Genomic DNA, 20,562 nt, shown 5'->3' with positions numbered 1-20,562 from the left:
ACTACAAAAAAATACACTTCCGTGACGATACGTGTTTGTCACAGTAGGTCGCGTTTTTTTCATGCATGTACATCCATGACAATTTTATGACAGAATCAAGATAGTCATACATGTACTGTCGTAGAAGTGTTCCATGACATTACCAAAACTATCATCACGGAAGTGTTCACTTCCATGACGATAAATCGCGCGTCATAGAAGTGCTTTCGTCAAGGGTGACCAACACGTGGCATCCACCATAACGGAATGTCGTTAAGCTATCAGTTCGGGTTTTGGATCCGATAACCCGTTAACAGCCCCGACCAATGGGAAATTTCCACGTGTAAAATTCTTATTGGCCGGACAAAACACGTGTCAGCTCATCAGTGGGTCAGATAGGCGCCTATGATATGTCGACACGTGCCACGGCCCACCACTGGCCCATTTAGCTTACAAAGCCGGCCCGTTTGACTTGGTCAAAAGTTAACAGGCTGGCCCATGAAAAGCCTGTTAACGGTATCTTCACAAATTGCCCATTTTACGGCCCGTTAACTCATGACCCGATATGCATATGGGGTTTTACCGGAATTGTTGTCCGTTGCTTCCGGCCTCATTTAAACTTTCCTAGTTAGGTAGTTTTATTATGCTTCACCCTCTTGCCATGTTAATCAACATGTAATCTTGTTGGGTACATAAACGAGAGAGAACTAACTAAGTCATGTGGTGTTTTCTTCAATATGCAACTTCGTTGCATATTGAGCTCCACTTAAGTTGTAGTGTGGTTTGTCGCACTTTGCCATGCCATGCCATGTATCATTAAACCGGACATGCATCATACTTGGTTGTGCATCATGCCATGTCCATGTGTTGTTTATTAACTATGTTGTGTGCTTCTTTCCAGTGTTGCTTCTTCGGGTTGGTTCCGTTAACGTCACGTTTGTGAGGAACCGTTCGACTACGTCCGTTTGTCTTCTTCATGGACTCGTTCTTCTTCCTTGCGGGATTTCAGGCAAGATGACCATACCCTTGAAATCACTTCTATCTTTGCTTGCTAGTTGCTCGCTCTTTTGCTATGCCTATGCTGCGATACCTATCACTTGCTTATCATGCCTCCCATATTGTTGAACCAAGCCTCTAACCCACCTTGTCCTAGCAAACCGTTGTTTGGCTATGTTACCGCTTTGCTCAGCCCCTCTTATAGCGTTGTTAGTTGCAGGTGAAGATTGGAGTTTGCTCCATGTTGGAACATGGATATTTTGTTGGGATATCACAATATCTCTTATTTTTAATTAATGCATCTATATACTTGGTAAAGGGTGGAAGGCTCGGCCTTATGCCTGGTCTTTTGTTCCACTCTTGCCGCCCTAGTTTTCGTCATATCGGTGTTATGTTCCCGGATTTTGCGTTCCTTACGCGGTTGGGTTATAGTGGGAACCCCTTGACAGTTCGCCTTGAATAAAACTCCTCCAGCAAGGCCCAACATTGGTTTTACCATTCGCCACCTAGGCATTTTTCCCCTTGGGAGTCGCACATCCCGAGGGTCATCTTTATTTAACCACCCCCGGGCCAGTGCTTCTCTAAGTGTTGGTCCGAACCGGGCAGCCTGTGGGGCCACCTCGGGGAAACTCGAGGTCTGGTTTTACTCGTAGCTTGACCAATCTGAGTGTGCCCTGAGAACTAGATATGTGCAGCTCCTATCGGGATTTGTCGGCACATTCGGGCGGCTTTGCTGGACTTGTTTTACCATTGTCGAGGATGTCTTGTAACCGGGATGCCGAGTCTAATCGGATTGTCTTGGGAAAAGGAATATCCTTAGTTGACTGTGAGAGCTTGTGATGGGCTAAGTTGGGACACCCCTGCAGGGATTTGAACTTTCGAAAGCCGTGCCCGCGTTTATGGGCTGATGGGAATTTGTTATTGTCTGGTTGTAGAAAACCTGAAGTTGATCTTAATTAAAATACATCAACTGCGTGTGTAACCGTGATGGTCTCTTCTCGGCGGAGTCTGGGAAGTGAACACGATGTTGGAGTAATGCTTGACGTAGGTTGTTCTAGGATCACTTCTTGATGATAGTTTCTCGACTGTGCTTTGCCTTCTCTTCTCGCTCTCATTTGCGTATGTTAGCCACCATATATGCTAGTCGCTTGCTGCAGCTCCACCTCATACCTTTTACCCTACCTATAAGCTTAAATAGTCTTGATCGCGAGGGTGTGAGATTGCTGAGTCCCCGTGACTCACAGATACTTCCAAAACCAGTTTGCAGGTGCTCGATGATATCATGCAGGTGATGCAACCAAGCTCAGGAGGAGCTCGATGAAGATCGTGTTCGTTAGGTTGTCCCGTTTCTAGTTGATCAGTAGTGGAGCCCAGTTGGGATGATCGGGGATCTGTGTAGCATTTGGGGTAGTCTTCTTTTATTTTGGTTCCGTAGTCAGACCTTGTTTGTATCTAGATGATGTAATGCTTTATTCATGTATTGTGTGAAGTAGCGATTGTAAGCCAACTATGTATCTCTTTCCCTTATGTATTACATGGGTTGTGTGAAGATTACCTCACTTGCGACATTTCTTACAATGCGGTTATGCCTCTAAGTCGTGCTTCGACACATGGGAGATATAGCCGCATCGTGGGCGTTACAAGTTCGTAATCAGAGCCTTCCCCGACCTTAGGAGCCCCCTGCTTGATCGAATCGGTGGCGTTATTGAGTCTACAAATGTTTTGAGTCGTTTAAGAATTATATATATCAGAGAGTTAGGACTTCTTTTTACTCCTCAGTCCCTTCGTCGCTCTGGTGAGGCATCCTGACGTAGAGTTTTGACTCTTCTCTTCTCAAATTTCACTAAAAAAATTTAGGATCACGCGGGTATCTTGGAATCGTTCTGATCGATTTGTGACGAGAACATTGTTCTTGGTGCCTCCTGACATTTAGGGGTTGTGGCAGTGTCCCGAGGAGTTGAGCTCCGAGGTGTTGTCGTCACAATTTTATTGTTGCAGTTCTGGAATAGCTGAGTTTAGTTTCGCCGACATCGAAAATCTCTTTTATGCAGTTGTTGGTGAGATAACCTCGACGCCACCCAGTACTAGGGCGGGAGTTCGGGAGTATCGCCATAACTCATATAAGGGATGCTTTTCGAAGGTTGAGGTAAATGATTTCCGAAGGTTTCTTGGTTATGTGTTGAAGGATGGATACAACTGGATGTAGGATTTGCTAGTTTTGTGTGAGATATTGTGCTTCCCCTGTATCCCCAACACCTGATTGCATAAGTGGAAAGTTTCGGGAGTTTATAAGTGGGAATTCAAGTAGCTCTTAGGATATCTTTCTGACAGATGTATGATATGAAATTGGGGTTCGACGTCTAGTGGTCCGCCTATCCACGGTTGGTTTTACAATGGTCTCGTTGTGTCTTAAAGAGTCCTTGGCTATGCCGACTCGGGGATGCTTCGTATGTCATGTGCACTGCCTTGTACATGATGGTGCTGTACGATCGAGCCCGTGTAGGCCCCACCACAAAAACTTCGGACGAAATCTCTATCATATGTTTGTTCCGGCTTATTCTGCAAGCCAATCCTTTGTTTTGTTTTTGAGTTGTGGTATTCTAGTTTCTTTGAAGTCAAATGTTGATTCCATACCTTTCCTAAGTGGTGTTCTCACATTTCTATGTGAATACAAATCCTTCATGACAATCGAGATTTTCATGTTAATTCCTTTTCAACCGGTGTGTTTTCTCTTCAAGTGGATCCAATCATTTCAACATCCGCAAGATCAATTATCAGTTCTTATCAATGGTGCTCATTTTATCTGTCCCAAGCTGCCTTTGTTTTCCCGCCCACCCACCCTTGTTTTTCTTCGAAGACTCAGATTTCTTAATCAAGTATCATCTCATTGATGAGAAGCATCTCCATTCTTTTCCGTTAATGTTCTTATCCGGTGATTCTCATGAAGATTCTAATGGTGCGTCAAGCTCATCATTCTTTGTTCTTTTCTTCTCCGGTGGATTTAATCCAAGTTTTTCGGTGTTGACCATATCCTTTTTCCTCGTTTCAAATATCTTCTCATGCCGGTGCACCTCATTTGTCATTCCATTTCACGCTATTCATTTGTTCCGGAGTGCTAAAGACATCTCAAGACTCGTCTTGTCATTCAAGATCCGTTCAACTTATTTCGATGTTGTTATCTCATTCAAGCCGTTTAAATTCAACCGGTGCTATCCCCTTTTCAAGCAATCATTTCAACTGTGTTTTCTTCTGAGTGGGCCCTAACCCACAGGTCTTTTCCCAGGATCTTACCTGACTCTTCTAATTATACCAGAGCTAACCTCAATTTCATTTCGAAGTTTGACGTAAGAATGAATTGTCATTAGTCTAATGCCTTTCTCAAAGATCTGTCAAATTCTTATCACCGTTGGCTCACCCTTTAAATTTGTTATTCCGGAGTATCTCAACAATTCATGGTGGTGTTTCTCGTCGTCATTCTCGGATTTTGAAGACCGAAGAAGAGTTTTCCTCCATAACTTGCTCCATTATCTTCAAGATTCGTGATTCTAGCTTGTTGCCATCCTCTCGTAATTGTTTTCGTTTGTGAAATATTCTTTTCATCCTTTCGGAGCAATCCAGTAGTCTTTTCAGTTTGATTCTTTGGAGGCCATCATATCATAATTTTTCATTCTCAGCTTTGCGCTATTGTTCTCAAAATCTTACCGTTGCATCATTCAAATATTCTCTAATCAATTCTTGATCTCTTCGTTCTCATGTATCTAATCCTAGCAAACATTTTCGTTCACTTGCTAATTCTTTCCGGTGATTCATCCTTTTACTTCGTTCATTTTCAATTCTTACGGTGGTTCGTTCAAGATTTTTCTTCCTTGTTTATCATACCAATTCATTCGTTGTTTCAATCCTACCGGTGTTTCGTTGAAGACCTTATCAAGTTATTGATATCTCCCTTAATCCTTTTCAACAGGAATAAGTAGTATGCCAAATCCGTTTATTTTCATCAATCTAAAGGGGTGAAGGATACGCATAATGTAATTCTTATTCTTGTTTCATCGAGTGAACTCAATTCCTTATTCTGGAGGTTCATCAAATTCTTGACTTTCTTTTGTTCATCTTTTCTTTCTCGGAGTTCCAAGCTCTAATTATCACGGAGATCCATCTAAATCATTACAAGGTTTCACCTTGTGTTTTCAACTTCTCTTTCTTTTCGTTATCCTTTTGTTTACCGGAGTTCTTCATGGAGGTGCTACATGTTGGTTCATAAAGGATTTAATTCCTTCTCGAAGTGTTCATCAAGATTCTTTTCAGAGGAGCTCAAGCATTCTTCATCTTGCAATCCGGAGTGCAATTCTTTCTACCATATTATTGGAGGTGGTATTATGCCATTCTTGATAATTTGGGTTCATGTTTCATGATTCACATGTTGTTAGGAATGAGGTATTTTAAATCCATCAATCTCTTCTTTGAAGTTATCTTGGGTTATATTTCACCTAAAGCCTTCCCTAAGGTTTGTTGCTATCTATGGTGCTTGTAAAGGACCCAAGCTCTTCTTTATCCTCCCGGTGAAATACTTTCTCATCTTCTTGTTCATATCAATCCAACTTTTTTCCCGCGAGTGACAAGTTGTCACCTCATAATTTTGAGATGTATTCCATAAGACCATGTCAAGCTTATTCTTTTCGTTGTTGGTTATCCAACAACTCCGTTCTAGCATATGTTGTAAGCGTGCTCTCTCAAGATCTCGTTTCACTCTGTTCATTTCATTTCTTTCTTTCTTTGTTCCGGAGGCATTGTGATGTTGCTCTTTTCTCTCATCATCTCGAATGGTGAGGATTGTGTTCTTTTCGTGCTTACCCATTCAACCGGAGTGTCATGCCCTCTTTTCAAGTTCTTCCCATTTTATCAACCGGAGTGCCGTCTGAAATCGTTCTTACCCATTGTGCCATTCTTTCAATAGTTCCGGAGGCAGTGTGTTGTTGATTTCATCAAGTATCCTCTCGTCTTGTCAAGTTCTAGTTAATTCCTTCCATTTTCAGTCAGAGTGCTGTCCAAATTATATCATTCTTATTCCCTCTCTATTTTGTTTTGACCGGAGTGGCTTCAATGTCTATCTTGTCACTTAAGCTCGTCTTTTTCGCCGTATTTCTGACTCCTTGGCTAACGGAGTGTTTTCCACTTTGTTCATTTCCGTTGAATTATTCTTTTCAATTTGTTCAACCTCTCAAGGCTCGTGGTTTCACTCGTTTGCCAAAGAAGCAACTTAGCTTTACCTCTCCTCTTTCTCTTCCGTTGTCCCTCTGGTGCCATTCTAGTTCTCCGGACGAGATCCCCTCATAGTGGTGGAGTATTGTGATGCCCCGAGACCGTTGCGCCAGGTGTCTTCCAGTTATTCGCCCTCATTGCCATGCCATTCGGTTGTGTGTGCATCTTGTCATTGCATCATGTGCATTGCATCATCATGTTTTCAAAACTTGCATTCGTCCGGGTTATCCCAGTTCTCCCCGTTGTCCATTCTGAGCCCATACCACACTTGCACGCGTCCGCGGCATGTCCGAAATAGTATTTTATAAGTGCCAGAAAATGTTCTCGGAATGGGATGAGAGTTGACGTGTGGTCTTGTTATAGTGTAGGTAGACCGCCTGCCAAGTTTCATCGCAATCGGAGTTCGTTTGATGCCCCAACGATTAACTATAGCGGCAGTATAGCCGGTCTAACGTCGGACGTTTTCGGTCTCCGGAAATAGTTGCCGGGTTGCACTCCTCTCCTCTCATCTCAGCCCAACCTCTTTTTACAACCCACCTGCAGCCCACCTAAACCCCCCTCCGTTCCGGACCGTCAGATCGCGATTGGAGGTTTCGGAAACCCCTCCTAACCCCTCAAACCCTAGCCCCTACCTATAAAAGGAAGCCTCCCTTCCATTTTTGGCAGCAGCCAAACCCCCTCCTCGAAATCCGCGCGCCGCCAGTCTCCTCCCACCTCGAGGGTCGCGCCGCCGCATTCCCCTCTAGATCCGCGCGCCCGAAGCCCTCTCCGCCACTTGGTGCTTCACCACTGGCTGGCGCCGCCGAAGCCACCAGCCTCCACCTCTACGAGACCGCCACATGCCCTAGCCCCGCGCCCTCCACCGCCGCGGCCCGCCGAGCCCAGGCATGGCCCGCCCAGGCCCGCGCGGCCGCCCGAACAACGCTGTACATTCCCCGCGCAGCCCGCGCCTCCTACTGCTCGACCCCGAGCTGGATTGGGGGAGCGCCACCATCACCCCTCCCGTCGGTGACCTCGGGCCCCGCCGCCGTTGTGCACCTCGCCGGCGTGCCGCCATCTCCCCAGGCCAGGTCACGCGCCGCTCTCCTTCCTTCCCCCACCTGCCTCCTCCTTCTCCCACTCATCCTCTTTCTCTCTCTCTCTCTCCCGTAGGCACCCGTCGTCCGCCTTGGTCGCCTCGCTCACCGGAGCTCCCCACCGGCGCCGGAAACAGACGGATCGGGTGGATCACGTCCGGATCCGCACCTCCGGCACTCCTTCGTGCCTCCCCGACGTCAAGCCACCGCCGCCTTCCATGGCTTCCTGCTCGCGCATGAGCACGAGGAGGACGAGTGCCTCAACTCCCTGCAACACTAGCATGTTGGACCGGCCTGCGAGGTCCACCACTGCGCAAGGCCCAGCGCGCTAGCACCCCTCTGCGCCCTGCCTTGGCCTCTCCAGCGACCGGGCCGAAGCCCAAGGGGTGAGCTGCTCCCCAGCGCCTCTCTATTGGCCCAAGAAAAGATTCAGCCCAATGTATTTTTTCCCCTTGTCTGTGATTTTAGCAATTAAACCTGAGACTGCAGTTTTGCAGGAAAACCCTTGCACTTCATGCATATAATAACTTCACAACCGTGCATCGGTTTAAAACAAACCTTATATGAAAGTTGCTTAGAATTTTTTCTATTTTAATAATATGCCACTTTCATCCATGTTTAAAATGCTGTTTGAGTAAATTTCTTAAATGCCATGCTAAAATGATTTATTTCATAAATAAATAACCGTAGCTCCAAAACTAACAAACTTTATATGTAAATGGGGTGGAAAAATTCCTAGTTTAACATGGTGGCATCACTTTGCATCTTTAACAACTCTAAAATTGTGTTTAGGGGAGAACAGTACCAAACCTAAAATATGCATATGAGGTTTTACCGGAATTGTTGTCCGTTGCTTCCGGCCTCATTTAAACTTGCCTAGTTACGTAGTTTTATTATGCTTCACCCTCTTGCCTGTTAATCAACATTTAATCTTGGTGGGTACATAAACGAGAGAGAACTAAATAAGTCATGTGGTGTTTCCTTCAATATGCAACTCCGTTGCATATTGAGCTCCACTTAAGTTGTAGTGTTGTTCGTTGCACTTTGCCATGCCATGTATCATTAAACCGGACATGCATCATACTTGGTTGTGCATCATGACATGTCCATGTGTTGTTTATTTACTGTGTTGTGTGCTTCTTTCCGGTGTTGCTTCTTCGGGTTGGTTCCGTTAACGTCACGTTTGTGAGGAACCGTTCGACTACGTCTGTTTGTCTTCTTCATGGACTCGTTCTTCTTCCTTGCGGGATTTCAGGCAAGATGACCATACCCTCGAAATCACTTCTATCTTTGCTTGCTAGTTGCTCGCTCTTTTGCTATGCCTATGTTGCGATACCTATCACTTGCTTATCATGCCTCCCATATTGTTGAACCAAGCCTCTAACCCACCTTGTCCTAGCAAACCGTTGTTTGGCTATGTTACCGCTTTGCTCAGCCCCTCTTATAGCGTTGTTAGTTGCAGGTGAAGATTGGAGTTTGCTCCATGTTGGAACATGGATATTTTGTTGGGATATCACGATATCTCTTATTTTTAATTAATGCATCTATATACTTGGTAAAGGGTGGAAGGCTCGGCCTTATGCCTGGTGTTTTGTTCCACTCTTGCCTCCCTAGTTTCCGTCATGTCAGTGTTATGTTCCCGGATTTTGCATTCCTTATGCGGTTGGGTTATAATGGGAACCCCTTGACAGTTCGCCTTGAATAAAACTCCTCCAGCAAGGCCCAACATTGGTTTTACCATTCGCCACCTAGCATTTTTTCCCTTGGGAGTCGCGCATCCTGAGGGTCATCTTTATTTTGACCCCCCCGGGCCAGTGCTTCTCTAAGTGTTGGTCCGAACCGGGCAGCCTGCGGTGCCACCTCGGGGAAACTCGAGGGCTGGTTTTACTCGTAGATTGACCTATCTGAGTGTGCCCTCAGAGGCAGCCTCATCAGGCAGGCTCGCGAGGAGGCGGAGAGATCAAGGCAGGGGTACCTCGCGAGGAGCCTGTGACACAAGCCATGACGATCGAGACCAGGCGGGCGCCGGCCTACGCAGTGTCCTTGTTTCCCCTTTGGTGCAATGGGAGAAAGCACAGGCCAAGGCACCGGGCAAAGGTTACCATTCCGGTGCAGCGAGACCAAGACCAACAGAGCGGCAGGAAAAAGGTCACCGCGGAGCCCAAGACGGCGTCATCACTAGTGCTTTTTGCAGCCGAAGACCACCTTTGGTCAGGATAACTTGTACTAGATGTTCCCCTTCAAAATGGCCAATTGTTGGCGCCCTTCCCGCTCATTTTTTGGGGAGAGGCCCAGGGCCTCTATAAATAGAGCTAGCCACCACAGAGTAGAGGACAGACAGAAGGGACCGAAAAAGAGAGATAGAGAGAGAGAGAGGCGATTGAACTCACCCAAGCAGTTCATCGCACCAGCTCAAGAACACCTCTCGCGTGGCTGTTCTTCCCTTGTACTATTCCTCATCAGCCCCTGAGGCAATCCACCACAACACACACTGGTGTAGGGTATTACACCACAACTGTGGCCCGAACCAGTATAAACCTTGTGTCCCTCGTGCTGTTCGTTATTTCCAGCTTAGATCACGCGAGGAGATTGGACGTAGATCGGTAGGGGAGAGATCTCCACACGCACTCCAGTGTTCGAACCTCAAGGGTCTGCCAGAACCTAAAATCCGACAGGGTGCACACGAGTGAGGACAAAGTGCGCAGAAAGGACTAGTATTGATCTGTGGGGCCAGTCTAGATCCTTCCAGGAGTAACGACCACCGGCGGGTTTGTCTGGGGTGTTACAAGTTGGTATCAGAGCCGACCCTCGCGGTTACACGGATGTTTGTGGACAGGTGCGCGGTCATGTTGTTCATGACGTTTGTGACCCGTCGTGGCACAGGGCCTGGTACATGTACCGGACTGGATGCACAGACATATGTGCCAAGAGGGAACGTTCCTATGACCCGACGAGGATGTCGGTTCCTCTGAGTAGGGGTGTATGTGATGGCCTGGCTTATTAGGGATGATATAGACTACTCATATCAATAAGGAATTCCTTCTTTTCCGGGAGCCCATTCGGATAGAACTCCAAAGTTAAGCGTGCTCAGCTTGGAGTAGTGCCAGGATGGGTGACCGACCGGGAAGTTGCTCCCGGGTGCACACGAGTGAGGACAAAGTGCGCAAAAAAGACTAGTATTGATCTGTCGGGCCAGTCTAGATCCTGCCAGGAGTAACGACCACTGGTGGGTGTGTGCGGGGCGTTACATCCTACAACGGCCAAATTCGAAGTGAGACAACTAGTACAAGCTATCCTGGCAAAATTGGTCTTCGCCTGCAAAGGCTCTGGTGGTGACGCTATCTTGGGCTCCATGATGACCTCCTTCTCATTGTCGTGCTGGTCTTGGTCTTGTTGCACTGATATGGAAACCTTTGCCTGATGCCTCAGTACTCCTCATCTGCGCTTGCCTTCTTAGCACCAAAGAGGAAACAAGGACATTGTGCGCGCTGGCACCCGCCTGGCGCCCGCCTGGTCTCAATCGTCATGGCTCACGTCATTGGAACCTCGCGAGGTTTGCCTGGCCTTGATCTCTCCGCCCCTCATGAGCCAGCCTGGTGAGGCCGCTCCTGAGGAGGTCTTGTGTCGTCCACCTCGCGAGGCTTGGCCCCTCGCGAGGGTCTCGAATGATTGTTGGTGAAGATGGGCCGTATGGGCCCGCTTGCAGAGCCATGCCGTAGGCCGCAGGCGGGCAAGTCTAGGGACCCCCGTTCCCATAATGCCGACAGTAGCCCTCGGGCCCAAGGCGCGCTCGTACTTGGCTTCGAGGCGAAGCCAAAGGGCAAGTGTGGAGCGCTGCAGGCCCCAATAGCCTGTGGCCTTGGTTGACGCGTGGCGGTTGATTGGACGTGGGCGTCTCCGCTTCCCCATGCTGCCTCAGCAACTACCTGATTTGACGAGTCCCTGCTGCATGCAAGGAAAAACCATCATTACCTGTGATCGTGGGGGCGCTGGTTGGCCTTCTCTTGCTATAAATGGGAAGGGGGCAGAACCCCCATCTCCCGTCTCTTCCCATTCCGCTCGCTTCTCCCCCTTTGCTCCATCGCCAGTTGCAACACCAATGGCACCGTTGAAGAGGTTCTCCGCCGTGGAGAAGGGGAAGGCCCCTCACGAGGGGCCCGGCTCTCCGGTGCCCAAGCGTGGATGCGGCCGTCCTCTCAAGCACACCGCGACGCCCGCCGTGGCCCCCCGCAGCCGCGGTGGTGCCGCTTCGCGTGGCAGGGGCCGCTCCGGTCGTGGCAGTCATGTCGATGAAGGGAGACATGTCGTGGTCGTGCGGCCTCCCTGGCCGCGCTTCCACTCGGCGGAGGTGCTGCCGGAGTTCGTCGTCTGGTCGGAGAACCCGGCCAGCAACTGGCTTCAGCTCCCGCGCTTCTTCGTCGACGAGCTGCCGATCTCAGGTCCAGGCTCTGGCTACAGGCGGGCGGCTACAACAGCACGGCTTCCTGGGTTGCGGTTGAGGTCTCCGCCACGGGCAAAATAGCCCTGGCCCACGGCTAGCAGGCGTTTGCCCATGCGCGTGGCCTGGGCAGGCGGTGCACCCTCCATTTCAAGTATGACGGTGACGCGGCCCTCTTTATGAGGGTGTTTGGGGATGATGGTTGTCGCGCCGGGTGTTTCCCCGAGGTCAACGTCGGCGAGGAGGTGCTCAGCCTTGGCGATGGTCATGATGAGGATGAGGGCGAACCCGCCCTTGGGGCTGACCACGTCTCGTCCGGCTACGGCGACTCTTCCTCCGGCGACAGCTCCAGCAGCGGCGGTTACGACCAGCCGCCACGCCATCACGCCCGCTTCTAAGTCGGTAGTGGGTCGTCTCGTCGCGGCGCCTCCGTGAAGCGCGAGGAGGGGTCTGGCTGAGCTCGGGACGACGCTAAGAGCCCGCCCTCGCGGATCGCTGTAGGGGCACGCGCCGCTTTTATTTCGCTCTTTCTTTCCTTCCTGTATGACGGAAGAAGCCAGTATGGGCCCCCAAGGGGCATGCAACGAACTATGATTTCTCAAGTATATTGCTATGTTTATCGTTCATGTGTTGTGTCACAACATCGTCATTTTATGTAGACATAACTTAGCTTGGCTTTCTTGGAGTAGTCTCCTCCTCATGAGGCGCTTGCTTCCTAGTGCATGTCGAGGCCTCCTTGGCCTGGTAGGCTCTTAGGAACTGCAAAAAAATCGTTAAGAGGCATGTCGTTCACCCGAGCCTTGGTCACAGGCGCCGCTGGCCTTGACCCAGCGCTTCGTATCACGGAACCCGAGGGGTACAGATTAGGAGAGGTGCACCAGCTTGTGGGCTCGAACGAGGGTGCCTCGCGAAAAGCAGACGAAAGGCAGAAAAAGGAAAAACGCTTATAAGGGCACCCGTGAGGAGTGCGAGAGAGAGTGCATGCCAAACTGAAGACGGAAACAAAGACAGAGGGTGACGGAACCAAATCAGCGAAGAACACCAGAAGAAACTTCAATTAAAAGAGGGCGAGCCAACTACGGAAATCAAATGAAAATCCGCGTTCGGCACCTAGTCTAGTCTTCAAGTCTTCTCACCAGCGCGGAGCTAAGTGCTGCCACTAGGATGTGGGAGGGAGCCCCCGAGGCCCGTGGGCGGCACTCCTGAGACTCCGGGGTGTGTATAGCCCCACTCATTATTATGTGAGAATGTCATGAGCAGAGACCTTCATAGGCATTGGACCTTGCTTCACAGGCAATGGGCCTTTCTTCATGGGTAGAACTTCTGAAGGTGCTGGATGTTCCAGGCGTTCTGGATGGGTACCCTGTCCTGTGTCTCCAGGCGCGCGGTGCCAGGCCTGGAGACATGGATGACCTTGAACGAGCCCTCCAGATGGGTGAGAGCTTATGCAGCCCTTCCCTGGAGAGCACCCGCCTCAGGACGAGGTCACCCACCTCGAGCGTCCTGGAGCGGACGCTGCGCCGGTGGTACCGCCGCAACGCCTGCTGGTATCTTGCCGCCCATAGTGCAGCTTCGCGACAGCGTTCCTCCCCCAGCACGAGGTCCATCCCCTGCGTGGCATCCTGATGCATCTCATCAAACGCCAGGACCCATGCGGAGCGATGCTTGACCTTGTGAGGGAGGACCGCTTCTGCTCCATAGACGAGGAAGAACGGGGTCTCTCCCATTGGCTTGGTGGCGGTGGTGCGGATGGACCACATCACGGACTGGAGCTCATTGTGCCAGCCCCTGCCGCAGGCTTCGAGCTTCTTCTTGAAGGTCCTGGTCTTGAGGCCTCTTAGGACCTCCGCGTTGGCGCATTCGGCTTGACCATTGCTCTGGGGGTGCGCCACTGAAGCGTAGGAGATCTGTGTTCCAAAGTTAGCACAGTACGTTTTGAAGAGATTACTGGTGAACTGCGAGCCATTATCGGTGATGATGCAGTTGGGGACCCCAAAACGGCTCACGAGGCCCTTGATGAACTTGACCGCAGAGCCAGCTGGGATGGTGCGGACGACTTCCACCTCCGCCCACTCGGTGAACTTGTCGATAGCGATGTAGAGGTATCGGTAGCCCCAGGCACTCGAGGGAACGGGCCCAGGATGTCCAGTCCCTAGACTGCGAACGGCCACAAGAGTGGAATGGTCTGGAGGCCCCGAGCTGGCTGATTGATTTGCCTGGCGTGGAATTGTCAGGCCTCGCAGGATTTCACCAGCTCAGCTGCGTCATTGAGCGACGTAGGCTAGTAGAATCCGTTGCGGAATGCCTTGCCGACGAGGGTTCGTGACAACGAGTGGTGCCCGTAGTTCCCGCCGTGTACGTCGGCTAGCAGCTCTTTCCCCTGTTCCCTAGAGATGCAACGCAGTGAAACGTCATTTGGTCGCTTCTTGTATAACTCACCGTCCTGGATGCAGTATGTCGTGGCTTGCCGGGCCACATGCTCCGCGTCTTCCTCCTTCTTCGGCAGCGTCCCTTGCATCAAGTATTCCTTGAATTCCTTGGTCCAGCATCCCTCCTGGGGCTCAAGTGCCAAGAGTAGACGCGCTCCTGAGGTCGGGCCACAGGCTGGGGCTCCCATGGCAGGTGGCTGCGGGAGCTCCTCCCAAGGCTGCGCTATCCTTGAAAGTGGTGGTGTCACCGACAGTTTGAAGAGCCGCTCCTCGAAGACACTAGGCTCCTGGGGCTGTCACTTGGATGCCCTTCTGGCAATGTCGTCGGCTTCCTTGTTGGTTCCCCGAGGCACGTGCTGCAACTCCAAGCCCAGGAACTGCTTCTCCATCTTGCGCACTTCCGCGAGGTATGCCTCCATGTGTTCGTCCTTCAGCTCGTACACCTTGTTGGAGAAGTTGACGAGGAGCTGCAAGTCGCCCCTGATGGTGAGACGCTTCACCCCCAGTGCCGCCGTAGCCTTCAGGCCGGCTATGAGGCTTTCGTACTCTACAATGTTGTTGGAGACCTTCTCGCCCTGCTGGAAGCAGAGCTGCATGGCGTAGTAGAGCTTGTCCTAAGTGGGCGAGATGAGCGTTGCTCCAGCCCCCGCGCCTTGGCGCGCGAAGGCACCATAGAAATACATGACCCAGCCATCGGGTGCCTCACTTCCTGGCGAGAGGGACCGGTCCTCGCCTATTTCAGGCGCCGGGGCGTCCGTCTATTGTGCCACGAAATCGGCGAGCGCGGCTCCCTTGATGACCCTGGTGGTGTTGAACTCCAATTGGAATGCCTGCAGCTCGATGTTCCACTTGGCGACCCTCCCGGCGGAGTTGGGGCTCCTGAGCACCCTCTCCAGTGGGTAGGCCGTGATGACCTTGATGGGGTGGCCTTGAAAGTAGTGCCTTAGCTTACGCGAGGCCACCAGGAGCGCGAGTAGGAGCTTTTGAGGCATGGGGTACCGTGCTCTTGCATCCCGCAACACCGTGTTCACGAAGTATACCGGGTGCTCGACGAGGGTAGGCGCGCTGTTGAGGTTTGTGCCTTCCGGGAGTTGGGATGCCTCCTGAGGTGATGGATCCCCGAACGCTTGATCGCTTGTCGAGGCCCTTGCGGGTTCGGGGGCGTCGTCCTGCTGAGCTTGATCCTCTGCTGTCGCTGTTGCGGCCCTTGCGGCACCCTCCTGGTCTTGCGTCGTCTCCGCTGTGGGCGTAGCTCGGTGCAATGCGACCTTGGCTTGGTGTTCTTCCCGAACCGCCACCAGAGCCACGCTGGCAGAGTGGGGAGTGGCGGCAAGATAAAGCACTAGGGGCTCGAGAGGTCACAGCGCCACCATCACTGGAGGGCTGGTCAGGTATTTCTTGAGGTCTTGAAATGCTTGGTCGGCCTCCGGGGTCCTCTCGAATGGGCCCTTCTTCTTCATCAGCTTGAAGAAGGGTAGGGCGCGCTCTCCTAGCTTGGAAATGAAGCGTCCCAAAGAAGTCACCCGTCCAGCAAGTTTTTGCATTTCCTTGCGGGTTTGTGATGGACTCATGTCTTCAATGGCCTTGACCTTCTCTGGGTTGGCCTCGATCCCCCTGTGGGACACAAGGAAGCCCAGCAGCTTGCCGGAAGGGACGCCGAACACACGCTTCTCTGGGTTGAGTCGCAAGTCCACCTGGCGGAGGCTTTCAAAGGTCTCCTCCAGGTCTTGGATCAAGGTCCTCGCCTCCCGAGACTTCACACCGATGTCGTTGACGTAGGCTTCAGCGTTCCTCCCAAGCTGCCGACCCAAGGCGATGTGCATAAGCCACTGGAAGGTTGCGCCTGTGTTACGCAACCCGAAAGGCATGCAAGTGTAGTAGTACACCCCACACGGGGTTAGGAAGGCTGTCTTCTCCACATCTTCTACCGCCATCTTGATCTGGTGATATCCTGAGAACGCATCCAGGAAGCATAGCAAGCCGCACTCGGCAGTGGAGTCAACGATCTGGTCGATGCGTGGAAGGGGGAATGGATCTTGAGGGCAGGCCCTGTTGAGGTTGGTGAAGTCGATGCACATTCGCTCCTTCCCTCCTTTCTTGGGCACGACGACGGGGTTTGCTAGCCACTCGGGGTACCGAACCTTGCGAATGACACCCGCAGCCTCCAACTTGCGGGTCTCTTGGACGATGAAAGCTTGCTTCTCCGTGGAATGCCGCCTCGCCTTCTTCTTTACGGGGCGTACATTGGGGCACACCTTTAGGTGGTGCTCTATCGCCCCTCTTGGGACCCCTACCAGCTGATCGGGCTCCCAAGCAAACACTTCCTTGTTTGCTCGCAAGAACTTCACCAGTGCCTCCTCCTGATCAGGCTCAAGGTTGGTGCATATGGTGAAGGTTTCCCCCGAGCACCCGTCCTCCTCGACTGGCACGTGCTTGGTTTTTGCCTTGTCTTTAGTGAACAACTGCTTCTTCTTGGTTGGTGCGGCTCCCTTGGCCTTGGAGGCATCCGCGTCGGCGGGCCGCGCTGTCGCGGTGGTCTTGAGGACGAGCTTGAGCGTCATCAAGGCTTCCTTGGTGTCCCCAACTACTGTGAGACACCCTTGCTCCCGGGCATCTTCATGAGGTTGTAGGCCGGATGGGTTGCTGCCATAAACTGAGCCAGGACCGGGTACCCGAGGATGGCGTTGTATGGGAGGCCGATGTGGCGATGTCGAAGTCGACCAGCTTGGTGATGTAGTTGTCGCGCATGCCAAAGGTCACGAGGAGGCGGATCTGCCCTAGGGAGTGGGCGGAGCCTCCACCAAACCCTGAGAAAGGCTTGCTAGGGCGGAGCCGCTCGAGCGGTACGTGAAGAAGGCTGAAGGCCTCGATGGAGAGCATGTTGAGGCCGGCGCCGCCATCGATGAGCGTCTTGGTGATGGACACGTGGCAGTTGGTGGGCGTACAAAGCATTGGGAGCGCACCCGAGCCGACGGTGGAGACAAGATGATCCCCTGAGTCAAAGGTGAGGTTGTCCTCGGGCACGGCCCAGCCCGGCGGAGCCCCCGGGCGCTTGGAAGCGGCGTCGATCTGGCAAAAGAATGGCTTGACATGACGATCCGAGGGTGGTGCTTGTGAGCCGTCGAGGAAGGCGGCAACAGCATGGCGCGCCGGCGCCGCGTAGCGTGCAGCGAAGAGGCTGCGCAACTCCACCCAGGATGCCACCGTGGATCCGGGGACGTTGAGCAGCCAGGCGCGCGGTGCGCCAGTGAGGGTGATGGGAAGCCAGTTGGCCATGACCTTGTTGTCACCCCCGGCCTTAAGATGGCCTTCTCATACGCCAGCACGAAAGCCGACGGGTCTGCCATGCCGTCGTAGCGTGGCGGCATCTCCGGCTTGAACTTGGGTGGCCACTGCACCCGCCGCAAGCCGGGAGCAAGGGCTCGGAGCCCCCGAGCGTCACTGTGGGAACCCATAGATCTGGCCGAGAGGGCGGCGCCAGCCATGGAGAATGGGCGTGAAGATGGTGGAGCGCGAATCGACGGAAGGAAAACTTCGGCGCACCCCTACCTGGCGCGCCAAATGTCGGATTTCGGGTTCCGGTAAAACCCTCAAGGTTTGAGCACTTGGGTGCGCACGAAGATCTCTCCCCCTCTCTAGCTCACGCACTCCACGATCTCACGGCCTAGCTCGACGAACTCACAACACAAGAGACACAAGATTTATACTGGTTCGGGCCACCATTGTCGTGTAATACCCTACTCCAGTGTGGTGTGGTGGATTGCCTCTTAGGCTGAGGATGAACAGTACAAGGGGAAGAATAGCCTCTTGAGGAGAGGTGTTCTTGTGCTTGGTGAGTTTGTGTGGTTGAGGATGATCAGGATGATCCGTCCTTGCTATGGTGGTGGCTAGTCCTATTTATAGAGGCCCTGGTCCTCTCCCCAAATATTTGAGTAGGAAGGGATCCTACAACGGCAAAATTCGAAGGGAGAAAACTAGTACAAGCTATCCTGACAAAAGTGGTCTTTGCCTGCCAAAGGCTCTGGTGGTGACGTCATCTTGGGCTCCACGATGACCTCCGTCTCGTTGTCCTGCTGGTCTTGATCTTGTTGCACCGATATGGAAACCTTTTCCTGATGCCTCGGTACTCCTCGTCTATGATTTCCTCCTTACCACCAAAGAGGAAACAAGGACACTATGCACGCTGGCACCCGCCTGGTCTCGATCGTCATGGCTCATGTCATCGGAACCTCGCGAGGTTTGCATGGCCTTGATATCTCTGCCCCTCGCGAGCAAGCCTGGTGAGGCTGCTCCTTATGAGGTCTTGTGGCGTCCGCCTCGCGAGGCTTGGCCCCTCGCGAGGGTCTCGAATGCTTGTTGGTCAAGATGGGCCCTACGGGCCCGCTTGCAGAGCCACGCCGTGGGCGCAGGCAGGCAAGTCTGGGGACCCCCGTTCCCAGAACGCCGACAGTGGGTGTCACAAATCCGTCAAGCAAATCTCAAATTCTTACCAGTTCTTACCTAGCAGCATGCGGTGATTGGCAACCGTTGTAGTAAAAACTCTCAAAGCTTGGATAGAACAATTACCAGGGAGAGTCAAACGCACGACCTAGATGTATGTGCAGCTAGGAAGGCTTATAATATGGTGGCAAAAAGGGTCAGCAATAATCAATTCAGAGATGCAAAGTTGAATAAACAATCAACGATGGTACTAGGCTAGACCGTACTAGAGACGCGAGCCTAGAACACAAACAAAATCACGGCGCAGCACGTAAACAAGGGAAAAGCACACTCTAGAATTTTTTTGCTCTATTTTTTTTGCGCTCCTCTTTTTGCGAAAAATCACTAGAATGGCGAGTGTCTCAAAACTCTTCCTAGGTCAAAATGACAGGATGGGCACGAAATTTTTTTGACTATTTTTTTGGAAATCAGGGCAGCGACGATGAAAAAGTGTGACAAAAAATCACTATGATGGCATGTAGCTCAAAAGACTCAGAAAAGCCTAAAAATGGGATAGGAAAAAATTGCCTGTGGAAATTTTGGCCTAAAAACTGCCCAGGTGTCTCCAGACTCTTTTTTCGAAACCTACTCAGGCAAGGAAATACGAATCGGAAATTAGATGGATCTCGAAAACAAACCTAATATTAAAGGAACTCAGATTGGTGGTGGATATATGGTGGTAGGATATGGCAGCGGTTGTTGTATATGGCAGCGATGGTGGTAGCGGTGGTGGTATATGGATACGGATCGGTGGTGGTATATGGATACAAATTGGTGGTAGTATATGGATAAGGATCGGTGGCGGATAAGTGGTGGTGGTAGATGGCAAGGGTGATGATGATGGTGCGGTGGCGGGGGCGTGACAACTTATGACCAGAACTCGAAACTCTCAAAGACTAGACGCTAAGACCGGTAACTAGACACGACGATGCAATCGCAAATTCAACAAAGCAAAAACCCTAAAAATATTATGCAAAGGCTCAGATTGGTTCGGATATGATGAACTAACCCTAATTTTTTTTGTGGCTTTTTCGTATGAAGAACAGACCTGATCTAAACTACGAAAAACTGTAAAATCTCACCGAGCAACCTGGAGATCTGATACCACTTGATAGAGGTGAAGGTGTCCCGATGTTTCGATGAGATGGTGGCTAACGTTTTTTGTGGGAGTCGACTAAGGGAGTCCTGGATTAGGGGGTCCTCGGGCGTCCAGACTATGTAACATGGGTTGGACTAATGGGCTATGAAGATACAAGATAGAATACTTCTCCCCGTGTCCGGATGGGACTCTCCTTTGCGTGGAAGGCAAGCTAGGTGTCCGGATGTATTATTTCCTTTCTTTGTAACCAACTTTGTACAACCCTAGGTCCCTATGGTGTCTATATAAACCGGAGGGTTTAGTCCATAGAGGCAAGATCATAATCATACAGGCTAGACTTCTAGGGTTTAGGTACAATAATCTCATGGTAGATCAACTCCTGTAATCCTCATACTAATAAATTTCAATCAAGCAGGACGTAGGGTATTACCCCCATCAAGAGGGCTCGAACCTGGGTAAAGCATCGTGTCCCATGTCTCTTGTTACCATCGACCTTAGACGCAGTTCCGGACCCCCTACCCGAGATCCACCGGTTTTGACACCGACATTGGTGCTTTCATTGAGAGTTCCACTATGTCGTCGCCAGAAGGTTCGATGGCTCCATAAATCATCTACAACAATGCTGCCCTGGGGGAGGTTTTCCTCCCTGGTCAGATCTTTGTGTTTGGCGTCTTCGCACTACGGGCCAACTTGTTTGGCCATCTAGAGCAGATCGAAAGCTACGCCCTAGGTCACCATATTAGTTTTGGAAACTTGGATTATGTCGCTGACATCCGAGGAGACTTGATATTCCAAGGATTCACGACC

The sequence above is a fragment of the Triticum urartu genome, chromosome 1A, assembly GCF_056163025.1.
Source record: "Triticum urartu cultivar PI428250 chromosome 1A, HENAU_Tu73, whole genome shotgun sequence".
NCBI classification, from domain to species: Eukaryota; Viridiplantae; Streptophyta; class Magnoliopsida; order Poales; family Poaceae; genus Triticum; species Triticum urartu.
The sequence above is the reverse complement of the archived record's forward strand: the minus strand, read 5'-3'. Positions refer to the sequence as shown.